The sequence below is a fragment of the Engraulis encrasicolus genome, chromosome 8 (assembly GCF_034702125.1).
Source record: "Engraulis encrasicolus isolate BLACKSEA-1 chromosome 8, IST_EnEncr_1.0, whole genome shotgun sequence".
Taxonomy (NCBI): Eukaryota; Metazoa; Chordata; class Actinopteri; order Clupeiformes; family Engraulidae; genus Engraulis; species Engraulis encrasicolus.
Window position 1 is genome coordinate 27,191,351 of NC_085864.1, and position 21,648 is coordinate 27,212,998.

The window sequence follows — 21,648 nt, forward strand, 5'->3', positions numbered from 1 at the left end:
GGAGTGGGGGGTCGGCAGGCCTGTTTCTAGGATTTTGGGGTCCCTAGGCAACGGGATTGTTGGGGGCCCTAGGGCATTTTTTGGCCTTTTACTAAAATGTGTGTGTGTGTGTGTGTCTGTGTGTGTGTATGTTTTTTCACGCTGCCCAGTGGTGTTTTTCAGAATCACTAACCATTAAACCAGGGGTAGGGAACCTATGTCTCGAGGGCCCTTGAGGCCGTTTTATCCGGCCCCTGATATCATTATAATGTTTTGCAACTTCACATGAAATAGGCCTATGACATATTTTGCAGGCCTAAAGGAATCTTAGAAATTACATTTCCAATGCAATTAAGTTATATTCAGGGGACCTAGAAAAGGTGGGGACTGTTTTAAAGGTGTCTACCTTTAAAGATGTCTATATGTCTATATAGGCCTAAAGGTGTCTATATAGGCCTAAATTTTATGGGGAAATCCTGATTTGTGTTCATAGTACGGCCCCCGGAGGATTTTATGACCATGGTAGGAATTTGAAGTGGCCCCTCGAATGAAAAAGGTTCCCCACCCCTGCATTAAACCTTTCTACTAGCCACAGCGTTGCTGTCAGTACATTTTATTATGATACTATAAGCTCAGAAATTAAGTTGATCAAACAATTTGATCTGCTATAAACATTTAAATGAACCTACAGAATAGGCTATCAAAATAGAATCATCTGAATGATCTTTCTTGGACATACATTTTGAAGTGACCCTTCGAATTAAAAAGGTTCCTCAGCTGCTTTTGAGGAAAAACATCAATGTGCTTGGTCACTCTGGTTTTTAAATGGTAGGCCTATTCTGAACTAAAGTAAGGATTGTTCAAGATAGTTGAAAATAGACCGTCTCTGGTTAAATTAGTTCTACACCAAGCCTTTAGGTGGCAGTAAAACTAATTGGCACAATGCGAATTCCACACACAAGCCACAAAGAAGCCATCAGCCGCGGTCAACATCACCTTCCTGATTGAACAGAACCAGGCGCTGTCTGTGTGGTTTACAAGTTTCTTGGCGATATGGGGGAAAAGTTCCTCACATGCCAACGGAAAATGGGCGTCATATACATGTAAGTACATTTTACTCAACTGTGGTTTAAAGTTTCAGTACTCAAGAGCGATTGAATAGCTCCTCTGAACACAGATCCGCCATTGCTAAGTTATGGCACAGCCGTTTTACATAGCTGGTAGCTCAAGTCCCCTCAATGTGACTACACTAGTTGCTGCTGTACGCTAGTAAATTCTGATGACTTGCGAGCATCGTAATGACAAAATGCTGTGGTGAAACAGTGAATATGTTAAGTATACTTGTTGATGGTAAATTGTTTGACATTGCTCGTTCTCAGTTGCCTTTCCCCTGCCTAAAGATAGACAAAGGCTACCGTTAGCATGCTATTGCGTTAGCTCATCAACTAGATGCTGGGCACTGCTCATTTTTCACGTCTGCCCGGTATTTCGCTGATGAACTAACGCTTAGACGCCTTGCCAATGTATTTTACAGCGGCAAAAATGCATCTAGGCGACGTTGGAAAGACTGGTGTGCCGTCTGGGTATGTTGGTTTTCAGTGCTGGGCAGTAGCGAAGCGACTAGTTTAATTACATTCTCTAGTAGCTTGGTCGTAGCGTCACTACTATGTATCGAGTAGCTAACATCCCTGTAGTAATGCTATTTTTCCTCAAGTAGCGACGTTGTCTACAAAAGCTACAATTTGTCCCCCATCGATTTTACTCAATGATTTTTGTTTTACTTTCTCTATCCTGAAACCTAGGCAGTCACACAGGGGTTCCAAGACCCACCGGCGTAAAATCAAGTCAAAGGTGGGATATAATTTAGTTCCATGCTACTTTGAAACGGTGGTAGATGGACACTCCCAACTGAGATCGCTCCCGGACGTGCAGTCCCAGGTGTTTCTATCACTCCCGGACGTGTAGTCCCACCCGATTATATTTCACGTATTATCATACACTGCCACATACAAGCAATTTAGGGTTAGGTTTAGGGTCAAGGTTAGGGTTAGGGTTAGAAACAAAAAACTAACATCAAAAAGATATAAGTTATATGGCGGTGGACCGATAGTCTGGCTAGTGGGAGCGAGCCGACAGGGGAGCGTCCTGCGTTGGGAGCGTCAATCAGGGAATCGTTCTCAGTAACGCGAGCCCAATGTATCAGCGCGAGCTCAATGTCGACCAGAGTGGTCAAGTTGAGCACGCCACCCCGAAATCAATGTGAAATACCCTGCCATTTGCAACAGTAGGCAACCTGTCCTTAAAAAGTATGGGTCCTCAAAACAGCACTTGTTGCACAAATAAGTGTAGATGGCCTCTTCAAGAAATTGAAATTATGTATGGACACTTTTTCTTATTGTTTCACGTGGAGGTCTACTGACCTTGTCTAAATAATGTAGGCTAGTTTATGTCCATGTATTATATTAGGACCCAAGGTTAATGGGTTATTCTATTTACCATGTTTTCACAGGCTGCTGTCTCATAATATGGCGAAGACGAGTCACCTGAAGGCCTAACTCGCCATAGAAGACTGAAAGAATGTAAGATTAACTTCTTTGTGACCAATATGACTTGCTCATTGATACATTTGCTATGTCAATATGAAGTGCATGGCAAAGTATTTAATTTATTTGTCTCGCTTCTAGGAGCTGTAGAAACAACAGGGTGTTCTTTTTCAGGGTATTCTTTTTTATAGAACTGGACAGGTCATTTATTCGTTACCCTTGTTTTTGAAGTGTCCTGCAGGATGCTGTGTCCTGCAATCCTGTGTGCTGTGCTACAGACGCGTGTGGAGGTCAACCCAAAATGGGCACAGTCTCACCGCAGAAGAGTGAAAGAGGGTAAGCTTAACCTATAGCCTACGTCAGGGTCGGGGAACGTTTCTCATTCGAAGGGCCGCTTCAAATTCATCCGAGGGGCCGTAAAAGTCCTCCAAGGGCCGTACTATGAACACAAACCAGGATTTTCCCTTTCACTTTAGGCCTATATTGAAGGCAGCCACATTTAAACAAACACCACCTTCTTCAGGTTCCCTGAATATGACTTAATTGTATTGCAAATGTATTTTCTAAGATTCCTTTACAAAATATGTCATATTTCATGTGAAGCTGAATAGCATTAAAATTATATCGGGGGGCCAGATAAAACTGCCTCAAGGGTCGCAAACGGCCCTAGAGACATAGGTTCCCCACCCCTGGCCTACATTGTCAATATGACTTGTGCTACTTTATAGATAAGTAATCAATGCTGTGCATTGCTATGTTTTGATTTATTTTCTTACATCCTACAGATCCTGGCAGGGAGACGGTAATGTCCTGCAGAATGGTGATGGGCCAATCTTACAAGAGACCACAGAAAACTGATATAGTGTAAGATTATCCCTGTTGGGCTCAATAGGTCTTGCTTATTGACATATTTGCTATGTCAATATGAGGTGCTTGGCAAAGTATTTATTTATTTGTCTCGCTTCTAGGAACTATAGAAACAACAGTGCCTGCTGCAGTATAAGCTGTTCAGCCTCCTGCCCTCTGGAAAGAGGTACAGGCGCCTCCGTTCCCGTACCACCAGGCTTGCAAGCAGCACGATGCATCAAGCAATCAAGATACTGAACACTCAACCCACTCTCCCTTCACTGTCAGCCTCTAGCCAGCCAGGCCACTGACAACGCTCCCCCCCCTCATCCCCACCACCATATCTGCGACTGAACATTCCACCTGCACTACTACATCTGTGACTGAACTTTCAACCTGCACTAACTCAAAACATACACACACACACACACACACACACACACACACACACACACACACACACACACACACACACACACACACACACACAAGCACACTGCACTTTCTGCACTAAACCCAAACATACACACACTGACACACAACTCATACTCACACACATACACACACACACACACACACACACACACATACAAAGGTACACACACACAGACGCACACCGCACTTTCTACCTGCACTAAACACACACACACACACACACACACACACACACACACACACACACACACACACACACACACGCACACACGCACACAAAACACATACAAACACACACACACACATACTGCTGCTGGTGTATTTAATAAAAACCTTTTTTTAATTATTTATTTCTTAAAATGCTACTATTACTATGTCAGAACGCTATAAAGGACTTTTAGAAAAAAGAACAACAAAATACCTCCTCTTAATGTATGTTCTCTACAAGTCTTCTGTTGTCCAGTCTTGCACTTTAAATGTCTGTATGAGCAATGTCTACGTCCATACTGTCTATGTCCATGTATGAGTACTGTCTATGTCTATACTGTCTATGTCCTTACCTAGATTAGTCTATGTCTGCATGGGAGAGCAAGAAACGCAATTTCAAATTCTTTGTATGACCAGTGCATGTAAAGAAATTGACAATAAACTTGACTTGACTTGACTTGATAATGAGGACACCCTGAGCAGAGAGCTCCAATAGACCCAGGTCCAGTGTCTTGGCAGGGTGAACTGGCACTGATATGGGTATGTACTAATGTCAGTTAAAATGAATGAATTAATTAATTCTCATATCTGAATAATGTGAACACTGGATTTACCACACACACACACACACACACACACCCTAGGCCTAGATGATTTGGACCCAAGGTTACTTTTACCACAGCTCTGGCACATCAATTTTCATTTGTTTAATAACTGGTCAGGTAATTTATTCATTCCCCTTGTTTGTTATTTTTTTTTTTTTTTGTAGTGTCCTGCAGGATGCTGTGTCCTGCAATCCTGTGTGCTGTGCTACAGACGCGTGTGGAGGTCAACCCAAAATGGGCACAGTCTCACCACAGAAGAGTGAAAGAGGGTAAGCTTAACCTATAGCCTACGTCAGTGGTGGGGAACCTTTCTCATTCGAAGGGCCAATTCAAATTCATCCGAGGGGCCGTAAAAGTTCTCCAAGGGCCGTACTATGAACACAAACCAGGATTTTCCCCTTCACTTTAGACCTATATTGAAGGCAGCCACATTTAAACAAACACCACCTTCTTCAGCTTCCCTGAATATAACTTAATTGTATTGCAAATGTATTTTCTAAGGTTCCTTTACAAAATATGTCATATTTTATGTGAAGATGAATAACATTAAAATTATATCGGGGACCAGATAAAACGGCCTCAAGGGTCGCAAACAGCCCTCAAGACATAGGTTCCCCACCCCTGGCCTACATTGGCAATATGACTTGTGCTACTTTATAGATAAGTTCTCAATGCTGTGCATTGCTATGTTTTGATTTATTTTCTTACATCCTACATATCCTGGCAGGGAGACATAGTGCATGAGACCATAGAAGACTGAAATAGGACATTATCCCTGTTGGGCTCAATATGACTTGCTTATTGATATATTTGCTATGTCAATATGAGGTGCATGGTGAAGTATTAATTTATTTGTTGTTTCTACAGCTCCCAGAAGTGAGACTGAGTGCCTGTTGCAGTATGACGAGGACGCAGTGACCAGAGACCTTCAGTAGACCCTGGCTGAAGAACATGAAATCAACTGCAATGTTTATAATGTTGTACATACCTGTATAGTCTGTATTAAAAGGCAGTACCTGTAGTATTTTTCCTCTTACTTTCATATTTACCACATATTTACTATGAATTGACAACTTTTACTAAAATCCATTTTTGTATGTGCCCTGAGTAAAACTATCCTTAAACCTAACCTGTCAGAGTAACAACAACCTGCTCTTAGCAATGTGGCAGCAGTCTACTTGGATGCAGCGGGGAACATAGAACCCTTTTTTGAAAAAGCATTGTATGTTTCTGAGTTTTATGAATTGTGCCCTTCCCAAACATCATGCATAGGCTAAGCGTATCTATGACACGCTGATTTGAACTCACTATCGCGTGTGTCCAATACGCATTTTCAAGTTAAGTCGTGCTCCACAACGCCCTGTGACAGGTTAGGTTTAGGGATGGTTTTGGTTTAGGCACAATTTAGCTCTAATCTTGCTGTTCTTGGCAAAAGTAAAGCAGCAGAAACATTACTTCACTGACAGGTTAGGTTTAGGGGTGGTTTTGGTTAGGGCACAGCAAAACATATTTGCGTTTAGTAACAGAAATGCGCTGTGACAAAACAAAATCGCCGACACGGCGGGAAAACTGCGCAAACCTCGTCACTAGTCAAAAGTGCATGAAAGCGCTTTACCGTTGCGTTGAGGAGCACGCTTTGAATTCAAAATGCGTCGCACCATGCACTAGCGTGCGATACGTACGCTAAAGCATGATGACAGCCTGCCCAAACTTAACCTGTCGGTAATGAAATGTTTCCTAGTTGTACATTTGTGACCTGAGTGCTGTGTACATCACTGCATATAGAGTATAGGCCTATTGTTTGCAGGGTATGTGTGTAGTTGCATGGTTCTTGTCAAAGTGTGTGTACATTGTTTGCTTTGGTGTGATATTAAAAGCGTTTTTTTTTAAATAATTTTCATTTCATTCATTTTCATTTTATCAATAAATTCACATCATGCATGCTAAAGCCCCATCACAGTGCAGCCTATAATGATGTGAATATACAAAGTAAAATCAACCTAGGTAGGCTATATTAGTAATAATAATTTTTGCATAATTATACGGACCTACTGTATACGGTCTGCATAAATTAATCCAACGTGACCAATAGAAGGTCGTAGCTGCTAACCAATAGCGCAGCTCTTTTACTTTGAGTCACGTGTCTTTTTCGTCCAATAAAGCCCCCTGCACACTACATGCGGTAATACGAATCCGATTTGACCGTTAACCATTCATTGTCTATGGAGAACCGCATTCCGTATGCGGTTGGGGTCCGGACAGTCCGGTGCGGAAGAAAGTCCGCATCCGAGAGCCTCCGCATACGTTCAAATATTTCAACTCGTCCGGAAAATACCGTGCCTGACCGTGCGGTGAAGAGAGCTGTTGCTATGGTGATGATAAACACTTTAGGATTTCCCGCGGATCTTCTCAAAAATTAATAGATAAATATCAAAATTACGCCATTTTAAGATGTTAAAAACAGCGATAATGTCCAAACTGTATCATTATATAATCCACACTAGATAGGTGGACAAGAAAACAAGCAGTTATGATTTGATACGAAATTACGAAAACCAAATTCATCACCAAACACAGCAATACTTTTCACACATGATCTTTATCAGTAACACATTTCAAAAAAGTGAAACGAAGCGTTTTTAGTGTTCAAATAAAGAAGTTTGGTGGCATTTCATGCTCCGTCCGCCATGTTTCAAACAGCCACCACTAGACCTTGCTTGCGAGAGTTTTTCTGAGGTAATACGATGTCCACTAGGTGGCCACCACTCCGGTGATGCGGTGACCGCATTGCCCAGTGTGCAGGGGGCTTAATCGTTGGGCCTGTAGCAACCCAATGTAAGTAGGCTGCCGGATGTGAGTGCCCGGATATCCGCCCGAGTATTTCCATGCATTTGCATTCATTTCCACCATCAGGAATGCTTTGCGGTACCACAGCTACCCTATGTGAGTCGCGCTGTATCGCCTGACTGTCCCTTCTATAATATGATTGTAGCCTACCGTAACAACTCGGCCTCGGCCCCCGCCGCAAATATCCACCACACCACCACGGGTCCTCTGGTGTTGTGACCGTTTTAGGATCTTTTTTTCATATCCAATACTTGCACATTAAGAGTGACAATTCCATCATGGATGTTAAAACGATATGTGCGAATGCAGTCATGTTGGATTTAGGGTGCCAAACCATGCCATGTCATGAAGAACGTGCATCACATTATTTAAACAGCTCGTGTAAACAGTTATCCTGAGTGCCCGTGTCTTTTTGGAGATCGGAGGCTTGATGAGCAAAGAGATGGGAGAGAAATTAGTTGTGCGCGCGCACACACATCTGCACAATATCCACCGGACACGAAGTTACTGGCTCCAATATTTCAGCGTCCCGTTTGATTCTGTACTGACACTTTTAAGTTTACGTAGCACAATCAAATGAGGCTATGTCTAAATTATAGGCTGTAGTCTCCAATGTGCCTAGTTTCACCTGTTGTTGGCATTAATCTGCACAATATGCGGCATAACTTTTCGAGTGCTATTAGACCGGGTAAAGTATCGAGCATGCTGTCCCTTCAATAATATTAAGAGTGTCCCGTAACAACTCGGTCTCGGACCCCGCCGCAAGTATCCTCCACCACGTCCTCTGATGTTGTGACCCTTTTTAGGATAGTTTCATATAATACAGAAATAAGAGCGTGCGCGCGCGCGCGCCTCTGACTCTACACCGCATTCCACATTATTACGCAAATGACATTTTTCGCGGTTTCCCCAAATAATCAATACAAATGACAGTCATCATAATTTTCAAGTCATCAGTCATTAGAGTACAATTAAAAAGTTTTTGAATGAACCTTCCAATGACATCTGTATTTTTTTTAAATAATAAAAAACTTAAAATGCTCTGTTCCACATTATTAAGCAAAATAGTTTTGTAGTGTTGTAATCCAAATTTCCAATTTACATCAAAACAGTTGGAATTTGGTACCTTCTAAATTACATTTCAATGTTCAATACTTGGTGATAAGCTCTTTTTCTTACTAACTGGAATGCTGCGTTTAACATTGAAGTCAATGGCAGGGCATTGTATGGGAGTTATGGAAGCCCAGATATCCTTGATGCTTTGCTCTCAACTGTTTTTGCTTGTTTGGTCTGGTGACCCACACTTCACTCTTCAATATACCCGTAGATTTCTATGCCACCTGTAGGTGCTTTGGTGGTATCGACATTCTAACTCACCAGACATAAAACCCCATTGAAAACGAATGGGATGTTATGTCTGGTGAGTTAGAACGTCATCACCTTCAAAGCACCTAAACGTGGCAGGGAAATCTACGGGTATATTGAAGAGTGAAGTGTGGGTCACCAGACCAAACAAACAAAAACAGCTGAGAGCAAAGCATCAAGGATATCTGGGCTTCCACAATTCCCATGCAATGCCCTGCCATTGACTTCAATGTTAAATGCAGCATTCCAGTTACAGCTTATAACCAAGTTTTGAACATTGAAATGTAATTTAGATGGTACCAAATGCCCACTGTTTTGATGTAAATGGGAAAAAAAGAAAGACATTTGGAAAACACTACAAAACTGTTTTGCGTAATAATTTGGAACAGAGCATTTTGGGCATTTTAAGTTTTTTAATATTTTAAAAAATACCATTATCATTGGTAGGTTCATTCAAAAACGCTTTAATTGTACTCTAATGGCTGATGACTTGAAAATTATGACGACTGTCATTTGTATTGATTATTTGGGGAAACAGCGAAAAATGTAATTTGCGTAATAATGTGGAATGCGGTGTAGACACGGAGGTAGAATGGCTCCAATATTTATATTCAGCTCCACGTTTAATTCTGCACTGACACTTTTAAATGTACATGGCACAATCAAATGAGTAGGCCCTAGGCTATGTCTAAATGTACTAGGCAGGCTCTAGTCACCAATCTGGCTTTGTTGTTTCGGCATCACCAATAATAATGGCACATATGCGGCATGGTTTCGCGTGTTGTTTTTGCACCACCAAATAATAACTACACAATATGCGGCATAGCTGCTGTTTTCTAACTCACAGAGAAGACTATGCCCAGATATTCTTTTAACTTGTAGGATATCCTGATGTTATGTTTCACTAATGTAAGGAGTAAAAGAAACTCCCCGAGTGCTAGCTACATTTAGACTGGGTAAACTCGTGACTTTAATGCCTTCCGAAACGGGCTATTCCAGTGTCTGTGACAGTGCATCTATTTTATAGCCTGGTGAAGGTAGGCCTATAGTCTTGTGCAAAACTTTTTATTTAACATTGCGAATGGGCAGGATGATTTGCTTAGACACGCACGTGCTTCAGAGCAGCTAGAACTGTGCAAGGTGACTGCAGTTTTCAGCTCAGTCCTCCTGGATAATAAAAACAAAATAATGCCGACGAGAAAGTAACGCCGTCTTTGGTGGATTCCCTTTGGGTGCCCGGTTGAGACAGTTTAATTTTCACACTCAAATCATTTCGGTTTTAAGTTATAACTTCATTTTATTATTATTATTTTTCAATTATTTTGATGTTATTCGTCACCGGGCCTATTCTTTTGATTGGGAGATCAAGGAACTTGGTGTCGCCGAAAGGCGATGTGCTGTGGGCTCTTTACGCACGGCACCTATGTCCCTTCCATCTTCAGTCAGACTCAAATCGGACCGAAATCAAGTAGCTGAGGTTAAACTGTCGTAAATACACGACCGAAATCGAGTAGCTGAGGTAAAATAGACGTAAATACTCGGGCGGATATCCGGGCACTCACATCCGGCAGCCTACTTACATTGGGTTGCAGGGCCATTAACACCCTGCTGTGAGACCTATCGCGGCTCGCGATTCGCTTCCGGGCGATTTAGGTGTCATCAAAATTGATAGTTTTGATTCTCTCAAGCGCTCAAAATCAGACGAAAGTTAGGCAAGTCCGTGGACGATTAGGGACGAGTTCATTGTCACAAATCCCCCTTTTCGTGCTGTGGGTGGTGGTGGATATTATAGGGAATGTCAAAGACATGAAATTTTTCAATGGTTACTATATGCTGTAAAAAACCTACCAAAAATTATATACTCGAGACCTTAGAGATTTTTGGACACTTGCCTTTATTATGACAGGACAGATGAAGGTAGACAGGAACCATAGGCGTGCACAGACAGGGATGTGGTGGAGCTGAAGCACCTGCCCCTTTGCCCCACTGGACAAAAATGCCCCTTTTTGTCTCAATGCACTGTCCATTTTAACATAGGCTAATCAGCATGTGTAAATAATCCTCCAATATAACATACAGCCTCTATAGCCCAGAAAGGCAGCCATAAGTTACACATGCCTCCCATGCCTTCAGCACCTGCCCCCCAAAATTGGTGCACGCTTCTTTTAGGAACGTAGTGGGAGAGAGGTATGTGGAGGGAGTGGGCTGGACTCCCCGGGTCCCTGGATTCATGGCACATCAGCACTGAGCCATACCACCCCCTCAAGTGCTTATTTCCTTAGCAACCAGAGGGAGGCCATGAGGAATTATTAAATGGCTCGATTCAGGTATTAGCTGAATGCGTATTTACTCATAAGTTGAACTGTAAAATAAATTGGCTCTTGTACTGTATGTTATATCAGCCAGGTAAGCTGTGGAGTGTTTGTGTGAGATAACCGAATTGTGACCCCTGCTAATTTTACCCATAAGCAGATTATGGGTGTTTACATAGACCAATGCAATTTATAAAATGTGCTCCACTGTGCACAAGAAACAGAGCCCACACAAAGAGTATGACATGTAATTTGGTAACTTTGATATGATTGAGTCTATGCTGCCTGGATGTGTGCACTTAAAGCTGAGTACTCTGCTAAATAGCTCACAGGTATGCCCAAATGATGGCACATTAAGCAGCAATGATAAGCAAACAGTTGGGCTTACACTCTTCATGGGTCATTGAGCACATCTAAAATTTAATCTCATTACTTTAGCATCACTGTGTATCAAACTTATCAGGGAAAAAAATGTATCACTGTATAATTATTCCCCAATTACCCCACATAAAAAAACATGGTAAACTCATTTAGGTGCAGTTTTCACGCAGCCTGCTATTTTTAAAGCCTGTTATTTGTTTCTTCTGTTTAGGTGTAAATGCAACATGAGGATAAAAATAAATATTCCATTGTAACAAATGCGTTTTAGCCCTCTAAATAGGACATTTTTTAAGCCTGCTCTTTTATATCTGGATTTCAAATATCTGCTATGTGGAAACGGAAGGTCAAAACCAATGTAACCAGGAGAAAAAAAATCCACATTTAAAAATATCCTGCTACTTGGAAACAGCTCCTTAGTATGAAAGGTTTAGGCTTATTGTAAATGGTCCGTTGTGGAACATAGCATGACTTGTGCTCAGCAAAGGCTCTCTGCACCCCTTTTGACTGACAAGCGGAAGCCTTTCATCACTTCTTAAGCGATGTCCCTGGTGGACAGAGGGCAAGAAATAGGACAGAATGTGCAAGAACAAACTTATACGATGCACGTGACGTGTGACCAGGGTGGGAATAAATCTATGGACCTCGTTCTCCTCCAGAACGGCACAGGAGGTACCACCAGGAGGCAGGTGCTAACCTTTCTTCCTCTTCTTTGGGATGCGTTTGGAGGTGCATATTCTTTGCTCAGAGCAAATTAACCTTGAAAGTTAATACTGCGAGGGGACCTGGCACCTCCCTGCTCCCTGTCAGGCAATTTATGGCCCAGAGGTATTAGGCACGGTGACCCGTTCACCCCAGAGCCGTCAGTCTTCCTAATAGTGGCCAAGGTCCACCGGTGCGGTCCAGGCTACCGTATCTCCCCTACAGGGTGATGTCAATGAGAGTGGACAGACAGAAGGAGCCAGGCCCGGTTCTAGTCAATTTGGTGCCCTAGCCTAGGCAAGCACCCGCCTTCTTTCCTTTTTGTGGATTTTTTGTGTAAGACATAGGCACCTTTAAACATAGTGTCGTCGAGCACAGCTAATCTTATAAAGTACTTATCAAGTAAGTGAGTGCCCATGAATAATCATTGTCAGTGAAAAGTAATCAGTCAATGTGAAGTTTTATTTCGCTTAATATTCTAATTCTGTGGGACTTAGTGCCCCCAAGATATTTGGCGCCCTAGGCGACCGCTTTGTCATGCCTATGCCTAGCGCCGGCCCTGGAAGGAGGTGGGTGTACGGTAAGATGTGTGTGTGACCTAACCTAACAGGCGTCCGTACATCTAGACCTACATATATTATGTATCCACTTAACAGAAGGATATGCAGTCTGTCCATGCAGCATTTTCAAAATACTTTTCTTTTCTTCCATCCCTATCTCTATCTCTATCGGCTTCTGTCCACTGTCATTATGTCATAAGCACCCACACTGTCACACCCACACACTGTCACACACACCTGCATGCAAGCACACACACACGCACCTGCATGCAAGCACGCACACACACACACACACAGACACTCACACAAACGCACGCACTCATGCACACTCTCTCACACACGCACTCATGCACACTCTCTTACACACGCACACAACGCACTCATGCACTCTCTCTCTCTCACAGACACACAAACACTCACACACACACAATACAGACCCACACGCGCGCACACACACACACACACACCTGCACACACACACTCATGCACACTCGTCTCACACACACACCTACACACACACACACACACACACACACACACACACAGACACACAGCGTTGAGGTTGCAGGAATGGGAAATATTGACAAGATCTGTAATGGACACAGCAGGTACAAAGCAGGGTGTCATGGGGAGGGAGGGAGCAGCCATTGATTGCATGTCCCGAGGGGAATGGTCTGACTCTTAAATCCAGCATTGTGTATCTCTGAGTAGGGCCAGTTCTAGTCAATTTGGTGCCCTAGGCGAGCACTCCCTTTCCCTCTGCATTTAGACATTGGCATCTGTAAACCAACATATCATCATGCATTGCGTATAGATGACAGGCTGATTTGAACCGACTATCGCATGTGTCTAATACGCCTTTGCAAGTTAAAGAGTGCTCCACAAGGCCCTGTGACAGGTTAGGTTTAGGGATGGTTTAGGTTTGGGCACAAATTAGAAATTCGTCAAATGCCGCTGTTTTTGTCAAAAGTAAAGCAGCAGAAACATTGCTTTACTGACAGGTTAGGTTTAGGGATGGTTTTGGTTAGGGCACAGCAAAGCACATTTGCGTTTAGCAACAGAAATGCGCTGTGGCAAAAGAAAATCGCTGACACAGCGGAAGACCTGCACGAACCTCGTCACGTGTCAAAAGTACATGAAAGCGCTTTACCGTTGCGTCTGAGGAGCATGCGCTAACTTCAAAAGGCGTCGCACCAACACGCAAAATTAACTAGCGTGCTTTACATACTCTAAAACAGGGGTGCTCAACTAGAAACAAAAAAGGTCCACTCGCCAAATTTCGTATGTTTCCAGGGTCCAAAAAAGTCGCTACGGACCGATGCAGAAAATAGCCTCACTCGCTGGCCGCACTGGCCTCTTGCTCACTCACTGAGTTAGAGTGATGATACTTTTATTCGTCGTAAGACTGGCTTCGCAGAAATACACCTATAGATCGCATGGCAGCGAAATCTCATGTATAATTTACACATATTAAGTACAGATGGATTTTGTCTTGGTCCAGATGACATTGCGTTTGGGTCCGCATCCGGACCTGGGTCCGCCAGTTGATCATGTCTGCTCTAAAACATGATGACAGCCTCCTGTAAACACAACACTGCACATCTGAGCGAGCACATCTGATCTATTACCTACAAATATACTAAGTGACCATGAACATTCATTGTTAATGTGAAGTTGAATGTCTCATTTCGCTTAAAGTTTTACTTTTGTGGGAGTTTTTGGGTATTCCTGGTGCCCTCAAGACATTTGCCCAAGGAAGCCGACAGTGACAAAGGGGTCAGTTGTCCCGGGCCCAGGGAGAGATGGGGCCCAGAATTGGGTCCTCATTACATTGTATTGATTGGGTTTGGGGCCCTTTCAGATGTTTTTTGTCCTTAGCCAAAGCTGTCAGTGGCCCTGCATTTGGCGCCCTACCACCTTGTATGCCCACATGCCTAGCGCCGGCCCTGTCGTCAAGTACCCAGAGGCTCTGCAGGGATACCGCCTGGCTCCCTGCAGAGTGCGGTGTGTGTGTGTGTGTGTGTGTGTGTGTGTGTGTGTGTGTGTGTGTGTGTGTGTGTGTGTGTGTGTGTGTGTGTGTGTGTGTTGGTTGAGGTTTCTTGAGAATATTCTAGAAACAGCCAAAACTCTATATCCCACCCAGGGAACTTTTTTGAGTGTGACACCTCGCTGGCTGGTTGTCTGGGCGTTTTTTTTTTTTTTTTACTCTGGAGAAATGCTACACTGGGGAGATTGCGCTGCCTCCACGATATACTGCTCACACAAACTGGGAGAGCAAGCTCTTTCTCTTTCTCTTTCTCTCCCTCTCTCTCTCTCTCTTTCTAAACTAGGACTATCATCACTGCCTCATCCTGGACTGTTGTGTGCTCGGGTAATAGCGGTTGTCACTGTGTTATTTTAAACCCAGAGCACTCTTCATATGATTGCTAAGAGGCCTACGTTGCTGAAACGTCAAGAGCTCGGAGCACTCCCCATTTCACTCCATCAATTAATGCACTTCTAATGAGATTGGAAACATGTAAGGACCGACAAAGATTAATTTCCACCTTTCATTTTTTTTCTTTCCTTTTTTTTTGGCCAAGCACTTATACGCATCAGTTTTTAAAGTGCAATTTACCATTACCAGCATGAGCAATTTCTTTGAAAACATCCCCATTGCGGTGCAATTACGTTGATGTCATAATCACAGTGACCTTCTTTCTAAAATTGTTTGCAACAATTATCTTTTATTAGTGTGTTAGTCACCACTCTTCAACAACCCCACAACATGCTTACTCACAGAGGTAAGTCCATCTTCCTAGAGAGAGCCTCCAAGCTCAGACCAAAATTGTTCGCAACAATTACCGTTTATTAGTGTGTTGTCACCACTCTTCAAAATCCCCACAACATCCTTACTCGCAGAGGTACCGGTAAGTCCATCTTGCTGGACAGTGCCTCCAAGCGTAGAAAGGGAAGTGGGGGGAGACCGCAAGGCAGGGGTGCCGACATGGGGACAAAGGGGTCAGTTGCCCCCGGCCCCGGGAGAGAGGGGGCCCACAATTGTCTCCTCATTATTTTGTATCTATTGGGCTGGGGGGCCCTTTCAGATGACTTTGTCCTGGGCCCGGTCAAAGCTGTCAGCGGCCCTACCGCACGGTAATGGCTTGGCAAGGGACTGCGGACAGTGGCAGTGTGAGATATGTATTCATGCCCTGGCGCTACACGCAGACAGGGAAGCCGACAGGGCCCCGGGACCAGGGAGGGAGGGGGCCCAGAATTGGGTCTTCATTACATTGTATCAATGGGACTGGGGGGGGCCCTTTCAGATGGCATTGTCCTGGGCCCGGCCAAAGCTGTCAGTGCCGCTGCACACAGACATGGAGGAACGGCGGCTCTGGAGACAGATCCGTGACCACCATAACATAACGTATGAACATGAACCCCATTCTCCCAACTCCGCAAACCCACCCAGAATACATTTGTAGGCAGGAAGCCCTTTGAAAAGCGACGAAGCTGTTGGGTGCGAAGCGATTGGTGATTTATGGGGCTTCTCCCTTGTTTCAGGTGTAGAGTAACCTTGGCTTTCCAGCATATCATTGTTAAATGCGGTTTCATACCCTTGAGTTAATATGCAGCTCTCTCTCTCTCTCTCTCTCTCTCTCTCTCTCTCTCTCTCTCTCTCTCTCTCTCTCTCTCTCTCCTCAGTCTTGCTCTCTCTCTCTGTGTATATCTCTCTCTCTCTCTCTCCCTCCTACCTCCCTCTTCCGGAGAGAGGTTGTTCTGGGACACTGGGGAGAGCTGTAGCTGTGTTGATATGGGTGTCTGTACATTAACTCACCCGATGATACTTGGCTGGCAAGAAATATTCCACCTTAAGATGCTTTCCTGGGAGAAGGCTATAGTGGTCTGGTCTCATTTGATTGCCTTCCTGTACTTCCTGAGCTGCTGGTCATGAGCGGATGTGCCTTCACATAGAGTAGCTTTTTCAATGCGTAGCAGTGGTGTAGTCTACTTTTTTGTGGTGGGTAGGTATACCGTATACTTGACCATTTTTGTGGTGGGTATACCCTATGTTTGTGCTATTCTTAATATTGAATCAATCAATTTTAGGTGGGTATACTGAAATCACTGACATTTTCAGGTGGGTAGACTACACCACTGATGTGTTAGAGAGCTGTCTAACGGTGAATCCCATTACACCCCTTAGCCCTTCGCCGTTCCCCTTTGCCTCCGTTTTGCGCCTCCACATGTAGGCGTAGTAGCATCCAGATTCACGTTCAGACAGATGGGTAGGGGTGCGGCGAAGGGCACCAACTTTCCATTTTCTGACACCAGACTCCACTACGGGGGGCTTCGACAGGTTTCCCTGAATGCATTGCGAATTCATTTAAAAATTGGTGGCAAGACGCGGCACCCACAACAGCACACAAGTTTAAGTATTTTCGCTGCAATTGACGATTTTGAAGTGGTAATAATTATGTCATTGCACTAAGTTTACAAAGAAAGTTGGCGTCTGCGCCTTGAACTTAGGATCGCTTGTTGCTTGGTGCGACTGCTCACCAAAAATAGTGATACTAGGACAGTCAAAAAGATGAGGCGCACACAAGGCTTGCAGGTTCAAAAAGTGTATTGTGTCCGACAAATTAACAAAAGAAGTCAACTAGTTCCAGATATTTTCCGTTGACTTCTTTTGTTAATTTGTCGGACACAATACACTTTTTGAACCTGCAAGCCTTGTGTGCGCCTCATCTTTTTGACTGTCCTAATTGCACTAAGTTTAACATTGTCCTAATTTATGATGGCCCTTTTCTCTGTGAAACGCTCATGAAAACCATTGCTATTAACGTCAACCCAATGCATGGAATTAGTGACAGCTGTGAGTGTCATTCCATGATTGTTAAAGGGGTATCCCGTAGCTGGGTGGTTTTTCAAGTCCTACATCTTACATCTTTGTTGGAAAGCACGAGGGGAATGGGGAAGGCGCAGGGGTAGGGGTAGAGATTACTAATGGGAAAGGCNCTTAGTGTTGGATTCACTGTGCAACGTACTGTACATTCTTCAGCTTGGCAACACCATATAATCTTCTGAGACCAGCCGCCTCCTACCATCCCATCACACCGCAGCTCCAATGTTGCCAGATTGGGCCAATTGGGCTGCTTGGGATGGCTATCTACAGGTAAAAACGGGAAAAATGGCGTTTTGGCGGGGGGGGGTTTTCTGCAGTTTTATGCCCATAGAAATTAATGCAATTCGTTGAAATTGGGCGGAATTTAGTGCAATTTAGCGTTTTTTGAGAACCTTTTGGGCAGGATTTGATCAGACAAATCTGGCAACACTGCTCACCTCACTCACCCTTCCTTCATTTTCCATGTCGGGCATCCTTGCTGACACACACTTCTGGGAAGGCTGAATGTTTATGAGAGAATCGATATGTCAAGATCTTATTGCTTTACCATGATGAATCTCCCGGTGTAATTGCTGGTGGCAGCCTGCTCTTCCACCACCAGCACCAGCAGCAGCCCAACGCCCACTCCCAAAACCATTCATGCACACACCCTCTCACGCTTCTTCTCCATGAGGTATAAGATTACGGTGTGCGTGAAGTAATGATGACAGATTTGTATAATGCTATGTCCACGTGCACATGGGGATTGTCAAACAGTCATGGCTTGAGGGTGTCCCATTACACCGACCGACCACCATATGGATGGGTGATGGAAGACTTCAGGCAACAGGAATAGTGGATTTCCACACTAAACTGCCCGCGACCAGAAAAAACGTACCAATTCATTGATAACATTCTTACCATTGCATCATTGTTCTTGTTCTCATAAATTCTGAATAAACTTTGTGTGCAAGGTTATTTTTCCTTTTTAATGTATGTTATAAACAAGTCTTTGGTATCAGTTTTGCAGAGAAAGGTTATAATAGCAGAAATCGTCCGTCATATGCATCGATTCGTCTACTGTACATACCAACACCAAAGCCTGCGGAAAGGTGTTTTTTTATTAACATTTGAAAAAGGAATGAAGTAAGAAGGACCTTTGGTTGTGTGTGGGAATGTGCTTTGAAAATAAATTAGCTAATCAATAGGACATGCAATACATGCAAATAGCCTGATCAGCAGTTTTTAGTGATGAGCAGAGGACCGAAGACTGTTGTAATAACCAATAGACATGGCCACATGCGTTACTCTCTTGTAGTAATGTGGTATCTTCAATAATCAATTGCTAATAACTTTTTGAGTGCTCTATAAATAAAACTAACCACCCCTCTCCCTTCTCTCCACTTCCCTGCTGTAAACCTGCCGTCATAAGTGTGCACAGATAGGGACGAGGTGGTGCTAAAGCACCTGACCCTTTGCCCTACTGGAAAAAAGTGCCCTTTTTGAAAGTGATTTTTTTGTTGTTTTTTTAAACCAATGATCATAGAAAAGCTTGACAATTGACATGATCATCTAGAAAAGATACTGTAGCCTAGTAAGGCAGCCAGAAGTTCCACATGCCCCCAAGCCCCCCCGCAGCACCTGCTCCCCAAAATGTTGGCTCTGTGCCGCCACTGCCTGTCGTCACGCTTTTCACAGAATGTCCTTATCCTTTGTCAGCCTGTGACTCAGAATCCCTCAACAGCTGATAGAGTGTGTCCTTCGCCCAGAAGTGTATACTTGTCTGAGAGAACTTGAGATAGACAAGAGGACTCTCCACTGAAAAATACCAATTCGCTAACGATCTTGAAATAGACATTCCAATCATTTTTGTCTCTGTGTTTTGAAAACCAAAAGTCCAAGCACATACTGGATCATAGTAAACCTTCATCCAAAACAAAACTATTAATGTATTTGTTACTTTACGAAACATGGGACGTTACTATTAGAAATGTGACATGCCTGTGAAAAAAATAAAGTAAGTGGAGATTTAAGTACCTGATGAGGTCCATTGTTCAGAGAGTACTTAAGAAGATGCCAGATGCCCCACCAACCTCTCACCTGGCTGACTTCTACAAGGAGGAGGGGTAAAAAGGCCAGTAAGCAGATGCAAGAGACTGGTTAGAGGTTAGAGAAGTTTGGATATTTGGATAGAGTGCATAGGTATCTGTGTGTGACAGCACTGCAGAGATGCATATATTTAGAGCCATCATTGTTGGTCGTCGTGCAAAAGTTGTCAGACAGTTTGAGAATGTGACAAAACAGCTATCGTGATTCCACTGACAACACTTTTTGGGAGAAAAAAAACAACGGTTGTTGAGCTAATCAGTTCCAGATTGACAGGGTCATCCCTACTGCGACTTATACAACAATTTTATAACCATCTATAACTCACTGTTGTCTGCTTAATAATAATATAAGGGTTTACTGACATAGGCAATCTGTTCTGTTGGCAATAGTATTTGCACCTTGAGAGTAGCGTCTTCCGTAAGCATGAACTTCTTCATGCTACTTGCCAATTAAGAGTTTGTGTTGAAGGCTGTAGATTTCATCATTATTGATTTGCCCCCAAATTTAAGACTGTGCAGTTCACAAATTGTTGATTGGCTTAGTCTACGAAGCAGTAGTAGGGTTGCCAGACTGGACAGTTTCCCGCCCAATTGGGCTGTTTAGGATGACCATCTTCTGGTGAGTTTTTCTTTAGATGTATGACCATAGAAATATATGGAAGTCAGTTCAATTTGAGTGGGATTAAGTGCCTCACCGCAGTGGCTTTTGAGCATTTTTTGGGCTGAAAATCATTGCTCACATCTGGCAACCCGGTTCGGAAGTTGGTTATTCCTAGTCAGAGCTGACTGTTGTTATTCCATTCTGGGATAGTAACATAGGCCTACCAAGGGGTTTACTGTGCTTATCAGTAAATTAAAAAAGAAAGAAAGTGAAAAACATGAGCATAAAACTTTTTATAACTGATTAGCCATGCTTTCAGGGAAGGTGTTCAAAGCACGAAATTACAACATGAATTACCTGGAAGAGAGAAAGAGACGAATGAAAAAAGATGATATCTCTGCCTTGTTAAATGGACAGCCAGCTCCAGTACTTTCATCCAGCGTTATCCAATCTGCTCTTGTAATTCAATTTTGGTTGTAAAGAAATATTGAGCCTGTGGAGGGTGGTTCATGGGGCCTCTCTAAAAAAGACCAACAGCCCACGAAGGAACTACAGTATGCAAGGATCACTTATTGAGCTTTATGGTCATGTCTGAGTTTTAATTTCAAACATATGTAAGCACAGAGGAAGTAGGCTATTTGAAAAGAATGGACAATAGAACTTATCATCACTTTCAAGGCTGACTGCATGGCATACAAAAGGCAATCTTCTAACATTACATGTTGATAATGTAGCACAATTCTAGAGGTATAAGAGCTAACAAACACACACACACACACACACACACACACACACACACACACACACACACACACACACACACACACACACACACACACACACACACACACACACACACACACACACACACACACTTCTTCTTCTCAGATGTCCATCGTGTCCGATGATGACGCTTGTTCCAGGCGGTTGGGTCGGGGGTGTGGGAGGAGTGTGTGTGTGTGGGGGGGGGGTTGTGGGTGTTGGTCAACGTTGCCGCTGATGCCACCTCATGTGGCTGTGGAGGCCAATTTTGGAGCCGCACACTCTTCCACAGACACACACACACACACACACACACACACACACACACACACACACACACACACACACACACACACACACACACACACACACACCCTGTATATAGCCTATACATATATATATATATATATATATATATATATATATACCTATATTTTTGCCCATTTCGCCATCTCCACGTTTGTCAAAGTCATGCAATATTTGCCTGCACATAATAGTGATATAACATGGTGAGATATTATCCAACACTTTAGT

General features: G+C 43.4%; 2 long non-coding RNA genes across 2 annotated transcripts; both read left to right on the forward strand.

Annotated features, from left to right (window-relative positions):
• Positions 1-1,088: 1,088 nt before the first annotated feature.
• On the forward strand, positions 1,089-3,290 carry LOC134453607 (uncharacterized). The gene is made up of 3 exons (XR_010035665.1): positions 1,089-1,830; positions 2,489-2,558; positions 2,754-3,290. It is a non-coding gene; the product is annotated as an uncharacterized LOC134453607 (long non-coding RNA).
• Positions 3,291-4,475: 1,185 nt separating this feature from the next.
• Positions 4,476-5,636, forward strand: LOC134453608 (uncharacterized). The gene is made up of 3 exons (XR_010035666.1): positions 4,476-4,550; positions 4,780-4,884; positions 5,483-5,636. It is a non-coding gene; the product is annotated as an uncharacterized LOC134453608 (long non-coding RNA).
• Positions 5,637-21,648: the final 16,012 nt, after the last annotated feature.